Source organism: Lactuca saligna, chromosome 4 (genome assembly GCF_052625555.1).
Source record: "Lactuca saligna cultivar CGN05327 chromosome 4, ASM5262555v1, whole genome shotgun sequence".
Taxonomy (NCBI): Eukaryota; Viridiplantae; Streptophyta; class Magnoliopsida; order Asterales; family Asteraceae; genus Lactuca; species Lactuca saligna.
Window position 1 is genome coordinate 135102234 of NC_136420.1, and position 8987 is coordinate 135111220.

At 36.8% G+C, this 8987-nt stretch overlaps 1 long non-coding RNA gene across 1 annotated transcript; it reads right to left on the reverse strand.

Moving 5' to 3' along the window:
- Positions 1-4464: 4464 nt before the first annotated feature.
- Positions 4465-6957, reverse strand: LOC145038824 (uncharacterized). The gene is made up of 4 exons (XR_013679586.1): positions 5863-6957; positions 5636-5731; positions 4714-5559; positions 4465-4616 (listed from the first exon to the last, which is right to left on the reverse strand). It is a non-coding gene; the product is annotated as an uncharacterized LOC145038824 (long non-coding RNA).
- Between the last annotated feature and the right edge of the window lie 2030 nt (positions 6958-8987).

The following is an 8987-nucleotide window of genomic DNA, read 5'->3' on the forward strand; positions in this document are numbered from 1 at the left end:
CTGAATTCTTATTATGATGTCATCGGTTTTCAGACGGAGATTATTATCATGAATGTTTTGTAATGATGTTTTACGTTTTAACCTAAATTAAAAATGAAATTTTTAACCGGTAATTTTGGGGTGTTACAGTACCGCAGACAAAACCCTAGTTGTTGGATGATAGATTCTCAAATCTATCAACATCAAAATAACACCTAGTCAATAATTGGGTCCCAACTGTGACAACCCGATATTTAATTTCTATGTAAAGACTTAAAATCCCAAGTATTGTAACCACTTTCGAAAATAATGAAATTATCTTTGAAAATAAAATGTACAAAAAGTCTCTATTTTGGTTACCTACCATGTTAGATATCATTAAACCGTGAGCATACATGAAAAGAACGTCCAAATATGACTTCGTATGAGGAAGTTATGATTTTTCCAAGTTAAGTATAGCAGTAGACAGCTAAAAACTCGAAACAAAGATCGAGCGACTTTTGGCCGGAACGACCTAAATGAGAGTCGAAGGTCTGGAAAAAACAGATCCTACGCCTGGATATAAAGAACGCCTCTATGCCCTCCCATCAGATCCTTCATCCGAGGATGCGGTAAGCAGTGATGTAGGGGTACGCCCCGCGTAACCCCGTACGCCAGCGTACCGAGGAGGTTCCCAGCCCTTATAAAAGGGATGCGAGGGTTCCGTGGAAATTACATATTTTCTCTCATCTTTCTTGCGTTTTGCCTCGTTTTCCGTGCATGTGCTATCCTGAAGCCCTGGTGTCCATACTCAAGTCCCGAAGGTCGTTTGTGCTCCTGAGATTCCCGAGAATCCTGAGAAAATCCATTTTCTCGAGTCAAAGTTATGCTCGGTTTTTATCTTGCCTTCTTCGATCTTTCAAGTGAGTTCATACCCCTATAAACTACGTTTTTAAATGTTTTATAAATGCTTTTTATACAATATTAAGGGGGGAATGCAAGTAAAACACACGGTTATTATCGTGTGTAACTTAATGATTCACTATATAAACTTTTTATCTAAGTAATCATATGTGATTCAAAAACTACTACAGGAGTATTCTCGTATGAAATATATACTTTCAAAGACACCTTGTCTTGTGGAAATAAAACGTGTTTATATATATATATATATATATATATATATATATATATATATATATATATATATATATATATATACAAATCAAATGCTCCATTTTACATTAGGTATATCTGAACAGTTAAGTCACTTTACATGTTATACTTCACATAAAGAGTGAGCAGTACACTAGGGTTTACTATATGAACGAAACACACTTTGAAGAACTATAATAGGTATAGTTTACGAGGAAATCATGAACATTTACATACTAGGTACACTACATCAAAGAAGATATTTTCTTACACCAGAACAAATGGATATTTTCATACGTAAATCTGTTTTATACTAAATTTTGTGAGACATTTCACGTACTTTTAAGTATGCATTTTAAGTCCTGTATTATATACCATAATCCCTTGTAGGGAGAGCATGATACTTTTGTATAGATCTATACGGGATTGATAATCCCACACCTAAGTTGTTAGCTACAACTAGGCCGGCAGGCCTGGGGTGACAAACGTCATAACTTTCCAACGCCTGAAGAACGTTGATATAGGCATCCTGGTCAAATAACATGGTTATAGGACTCACATGGAGTATTAAAAACACATTGATATACGGGGTTTTTCAAATGCCTTAACGATTTGCACATAAAACTACTATTTTAGGCATGAAAATCACTATTGCATAATAGTTTTGGAACAAATCAAACAATCATCTACTATGTACAAAATATGGGATTTTCTTAAAACATTAAACGTGAACAAAACATTTTCATTCCTTTTCATATAAACATTGTCACTAAATACTTATGAACTCACCAGCTTAAATGTTGACCTACTCTTTCAAAACCACTTGTATTTCTCAGGGATTCAGTAATACAGGTAAACTGCAACTTTTGAAGAAGGGACGTTGCGGCGTTAGTTTAATTTCATTTTAAACATCATGTTGTAATTTCTTTTGAAACAAGTACCTTTCAACAATGTAAACTTTTAAATTATATATGTGATGGTTTTATTGCTTTCTTTACTATGTATTCAATTGTTACGATACTACATGAAGTCATCCACCCTCGAACGATTCCGCCGTTCTGGTTTGGGGGTGTGACACCAACACATATCCATAAGTCCATGCTTGGGGTAAAAGACTAATTTACCCCCAACTTAGCTTGATTCAAGCCCAAGGCCGAATCCAAAGGCCTAAAAGTCTAATAACGAACCAAATCCCAACATATAGCCCAATTTTCCAAATTGGGCTTAAACCCCTACATGGTCTTGCCTTAAGGCCTAACCATTTATTCTGGTCCAAACACTTAGCAATCGCATGGTAAAATATCTCATAATCATCAAGCCTCAGTTATGGCCCATCTATGGCCCAATTTTCCTAATTGGCCCCAAGCTAATCCAATAGGCCTTATCCTAAAGCCCAATCCAAATATTCTAGTCCATATGCTTGTTCTTGGATGGCCCATCAGTAGCCCAATCACCAAAGCTCTATAGAAAGGCCCAACCTAAAGCCCAAGTAAAATTAGGGGTTTCACATAAAATGGCGATTAGGGTTAAGTGTTTCTTACCTAACCCATTAATGACTTAATTCATTAAGTCCATCACTCTACCAGGACAAATAACAATATGGTCGGGATTAATTCATTATTCCAACCCAATGGTCCAAACTTGCGTGTCCCGACAATTCCAAATTAACATATACAAAATTAGGGTTTTATAAACCCTAATTAGGGTTTCCAATCCAACCATATCCTAATTAGTCCATGTGTTAAGTTTTTAGGTCAATTAACTATTAATTAAGCCGGGCACCACCCACTACCACCTCGGGTAGCGGTGGTCAATGGTGGCCCACGGTGGCGACCACCACCTCATAGTGGTGGTGATGTATTTCCTTACTCTTCCGGCCAAAATACAATATTACAACACAATATACAAATGAACACACATAGAAATAACACACACACACACACTCTGCCACCCTTATGGCGGTAGGTGGTGGTTCACGACGGCGGCCACCACTTCACGGTGGTGGTGATTATGATCTTCGGAAAATACAACACCAAAGGTACTCCAAATATCAATCCAAACGCACCCAAAAGCCCACAACCACCCGAGATGGTGGCTAACAGTGGCAGAGCGGCGATAGCTGGCGGGGAAATAGCGGTAGCAGGTTGTGGTGATGAGTTTCGTTCTGTTTCCTGTACAAGAAAAGATCTACACAGTATTATGCTTACGGGATATGATCATACACACAACAAATCATTCACACAACCACCTCCACATGGTGGTTGGTGGCGTCAGAAAGAGACGGCATGGTGGCAGCCACCATGGTTGGTAGCCATGGTGGTTTTTCTCGGGTAGTTCCGGCCAAATAACACACATGCCACACCACAAATGTCGACAGCAACATGTATACTCGAACACACACTCCCACAACCATAGCCTAGGCGATGGATGTCGCCAGAAAAGGTAGAATGGCGACCAAAAAGAAAAGAGGTTGCAGAAACGATGTATACGACTCCATCCACACCAAAAAGAATGAAGGGTAGGAGAGATAAGTTGCAGTTTGACCTTACCGGAAGGTTCTGGTCATTCACAGCCCACTCTTCATCATTCACAGCTTGAACTCCGGTCTCATCGATTTCCCGGCTATCCTCAACGTCACGACAGCATGGGATGTAACGGTGGCGTTTGTTGACGAAGCAGCAGGTGGAAACGGTGGTTGTCGGACTCGGTGATGCAAACGGCGGCTGAGGAGGGCTCCTATGGTAGTGGCGGTGACCGAAGGTGAAGAAAGAGGTGGTGGATGTTTAAGACTCCTAGGGTTAGGGTTTCGGGAGGGTTAATACCCCGAGCCCCCATAAGCATTATTTCTAAGGGTGAGCATGGTGCGGTTCGGTGTGGATTTTGAATAAAACCGCAACCGCAAATTGCGGTTTTTTAAAGCCAAAAACCGAACTGTGCGGTTCGGTTCGGTTTTGCGGTTATTTTTACGGTTTTGCGGCTATTTCGGTGCGGTTTCAGTTTTTAACCACAAAATGAGGTGGTGCAGTTTTTCGGTTAAAAAGCTGCGTTTTTTCATATTCAAAACAAAAAATATAGTCGACTTTCATTTTTTCTAGATTTTGATTGAAAATAAATCACAATTTTGGTCCATATTTATTCTTTCAAGTTGCAGTTTGTTATGTTATACTGAATTCATTTCATTCGAACAATTAACAATATGTGTAACACTTACTAACCAACATTTACACACCAAAAACTAAACAATAAAAATCATAAGATGATAAAATTGATAAATTTCTGCAATGTCTAACTTTAACATACTAAATTCAAAACATTAAACAACAATACATCTTGGTTTAAGTTTCATCCAACCACAATTCAAACTTCATCAAAGCAGTTAAATAGTACCCATTACAATTCATACTTTCTCAAAAATCCTAGACATGTTTCTATCACCAAAAAAACATACATAAACTAGCCTTAATCTTAATCCTCTTGAACATCCTTGGAAGAATTTTTATGGTCTACAAAAAAAATGAAAATAGTAGTATATAAAGTTATTAACCACCATTAATCATAATTATAATATGAAGTACAAACATATGGAAAAAAAAACCTTACCAACTTGTAAACCCGCCATCTTATTATTAAGTGAATCGCTATCTTTACTCTTCATAGTACAACAATGCTCAAGATCCACCGTGAACACCTTATTCAATCTTGTGTACAAATTAAAGCTTTTACAGTGTCGGAGTTAAGTGAACTCCTATACTTATCAATAACTCTCCCACCCATACTAAACGCCGACTCTGATGCAACCGTAGAGATAGGCATTGCTAAAACATGCCTAGCTAATGTAGATAGTGTAGAGAATTTGATTGAGTTCACTTTCCACCATCCCAAAAGATCAAACTTTTGGTCTCTTTTTCCCCTTCCATCCGCTAGGTAGATCTCCACCTCAGTCTTGGTATCTTGACCCTCATCATCAAGTTTGTCAAACTCTAGCTCCAAATTTATATCCATCTCACCAAAGCTACTTGAATTTTCACTAAGAACATTATTGCGTGTTTTTTGTACATTTGTTTTTCTGCTTTGCCTTTGTAATGGTTAAACATATCTTCAAGAGCTTAGTCACCTTTCCCAATATCTTTTTGCTTTTCTCACTACCCTTACCATAAATCAATCCAATGCAATAACTAACGTATGCAAGCTTGTTACATGGATCTAAAATAACCGCAACATAAAGTAGATAATTCATATTATCTATAGTGTCCCAATATTTGTAATACTTTTCATTCATTGATATTGCCATCTTCTTCTTTTGTTCAACTTGACTCAAGGTCATCTTAGTAATGGCGGCTTGCATCTTCACAAGCTCAGAAAAAAAATATATTCGATGTTACATACTTCGAACCATATATCTTAGTTGTAACATCAGAAAATATTTTCAAGTACTCGATCAAATTCCTATTTTAAATGCCAATATCAATATGCAAGTACTTAAATGATAAATATAAAGCAATACCAAAAAAATTAAACATACCTAGCTGGCTCCCAATCAACACCACTCGGAGCACCAAATACTTTTGGCCTTATTTTCCTTTTTCTTGTGGTTCCCTCAACATCGTCATCCGTCTCCCTGCGAAAATAAGGCCCGTAAGAAGGATCTATCGTGTAAAGCTTATCGAGAAAATAAAACAGGCACACAATGACACAATGTTAGTTTTATCACCTAAAAAAATAACATAATTATAAAACAAATAAATGTACCTTTCAAATGCATTCTCATACATTACTGTTGTTTCCAACATTAAATATGTTAAATTCCATCTCATGTCAACATTAAGAGTGGGCTTTTGTTTGGATTTTACTTCAATACGAGCAACACAGTCTTCGAAAGTTTTACACCGAGCGGGTGATGATCGTACATACGTCACTGCATTTCGAATTCTAGTGAAAAAATCAAATTGCTCTTCCGATCCATCTCTTACAACTAAATTGATGATGTGTGCACAACAACGTAGGTGCAAATACTTACAACCTAATATATCATTCGGTCCTTTCAACATCCTCTTCAAATATCTTATATCCCCATCATTTGAAGACGTATTATCCACTGTGATAATAAACACAGTCTCAATCCCCCAATTTTGTATACATTTGTAAACCAGGCTCCTAATGGTGTCACCCCTATGATTCTCTATAGGGCAAAAATTTGGGATTTTTTTTGTAAAACCCATGCATCGTCGATCCAATGTGTCGTAAGACGCATATAATGCACATTTTGAACAGATGACCATGTATCGATAGTCAGACACACTGTTTGGCCTTTAAACAACTCTTTGACCTTTTTTCTTCTTCTTCATAAATCGCCATACAATCTTGAGCAACAATCCATCTAGATTTCATTTTAAACTCGGAATTTAATTCCCACACAAACTCCTTAAAACCCTCATCATCAACAATGCTAAATGGTCGATTGTCTTTAATGCACATTTTGGCAATAGCTAATCTACATTTCTCCTGGCTAAAAGAATGCTTAGCCAAAGACACCCGCTTCCCTACCTTTTGGCTTAAAATTTAAAGTTGTTTTTTTATTTAAATCAACTTTTTTTATCTTCATAAAGGGGGATTGTCTTAAAAGAATTAACTAGATGACTGAGTAATGAAGAAGTACCATTACTTCTAGTGCCACACGCTAAAACCCTTTTACAATATACACATTCTGTTTTTTTAGCTCCTTTGACATATGGAAAATGTCTCCAAACAATGGATCATAACCTAGAGTTGTCATTATTTTCTTCTTCAATGTCACCTTCACCCGCTAATGGAACTTCAACTCCATCATCTTGTTGAGCATCGACATCAATTACACCCTCATTAGTATCCATGCTGAAATGCAAATGAAACATACAACTAAGTCAAAAACAATCAAATGAATCAACAAACATATGCAATAATAAATTATAAGTCCAGTTGCAGATTGTTATGTTGTTTCCTGTTAAGTGTTAACAATACCAGTATGAATTCTCATATAAAAATCTGCATCTTAAATTATTTTACGAATCAGAAAAAGCAAAAAAAATGTCAAATTAACATGTGAAAATTCAATTGCAGAATGTTATGTAGAATTGCAGAAGAATCAGAAATTATTTACAAAATCAAACAACACCAAGATAAATTTCAGAAATGGAACATAAGCATGCGATTTTAGACATCACAAACAATACAAAGATCAATTTCAGATTTCCAGATTATCTACAATCGATTTCAAACCTTATTCTCGGAATATTCAACAAATTAGTAAGAAATTACCAACTAAAAAAAATTTATCTCAGTTTATTTTTGGGATTCAAGAATACTAACAGATTAGAGACGCACAAAGTTCATTGTTTACCTGTAATCAAATGCGTCAGAGTTCACTGTTGTCGAAGTGTGCTCGTCATCGTCGGAGCCTTGTAGGTTTTCAGTCGATGTCGATCACTTTGCGTCTTTCAGATCATATGGTTGTTGTATCGATGAGGGTTGTGGACGAAGGTCGCACGAGGAGGCAGGAGCTGGGGCTTGGGCGGCGAATGCTAGGGCAAAAGTGCTTGTAGGTTTTCAAACAAATTGATTCTAACTTTTTGGAGTCCTGCTTCGTAGCTGTGCATTTCTTAGTTTATTTTTATTAATTAAATATAAGTATTATAAATATTTAAATAATATATTAAATTATGTGGTTTGCAGTTATTTCGGTTAATTTGGTGCGGTTATTAAACATAAAACTGAACCGCACCGCAATTTTTCGGTTTTTCAAAATTAAAAACCGCACCATCGGTTTCATTTCGGTTTCGGTTATTCAGCTTCAGTTTATGCGGTTATTTCGTTTTTTGGGTTTCGGTTTGGTTTGTACTCATCCTATTTATTTCATAATGACATAATCAATCCCTCCGTCTCCCTTTTCTTTCAAGACAAATCCACAATTTACCTTTTCAACCCCAGCCATCTAAAACCCCTTCAAATTAAGTCCAACATTTTACCAAGTAGCCCCTCCCTCTACAAATTATTTTAAATTGAAGTCCTTACGTTAACAAATGGCCCCTCCTCCACAAAACCTTTTCAACTTAGTTCCAGAATTTACCCTTTATCCCCTGCTTCCATAAATTCTTTTCAAATTTAGTCCCAATAATTTACCAAGTAGTCCCTTCCTTCATAAATCTTTACAAACCAGTCCGAAACATACACTTTTAACCCCCAACTTCTAATCTTATGATAGTTAACTCCTCGAGTTTAACATCCCAATTTTCAAGACCCAAAATTTTGCTTTTAATTAAGTAACTTATAAAGCAGTTTACTAAAAACATCATTGATATCATAACAAAACATAGTCCCGTAAGTCAAATATCATAAAACATGCCGTGGAATAATAATAATGTCAGAGTACAATCCCAAAAACATCATAGTGCGGAAATCATGTACGTGTGATGTGTTGCTACCGTGCCAGTTCCTTCCCCTTCGCTGAAAAGGTACCTTAAACAAAACTGAAAGTTATAAGCACAAATCTTAGTGAGTTCCCCCATCATATCACATACCATACAATTTCTAGCTAGCCATATCTGGGTGTCGGCCTCCCCTTCGGTCTATTTCAACCGGATAACTGCCTAGCATATCTAGGTGCTGGCCTCCCCTTCGGTCTATTTCAGTCGGATAACTGCCTAGCATATCTGGGTGTTGGCCTCCCCTTCGGTCTATTTCAACCGAATATTCGAAACTATTTCACCCCTACCACTACCACATAGAATCATAACATACTGGCACATAGAACACAATAGATAATGGCATACCAAACATATATCACTCAGACAATAATCTAACTACAAGCTCCTACTAGTGGATCGACATTGTGGCCTTAG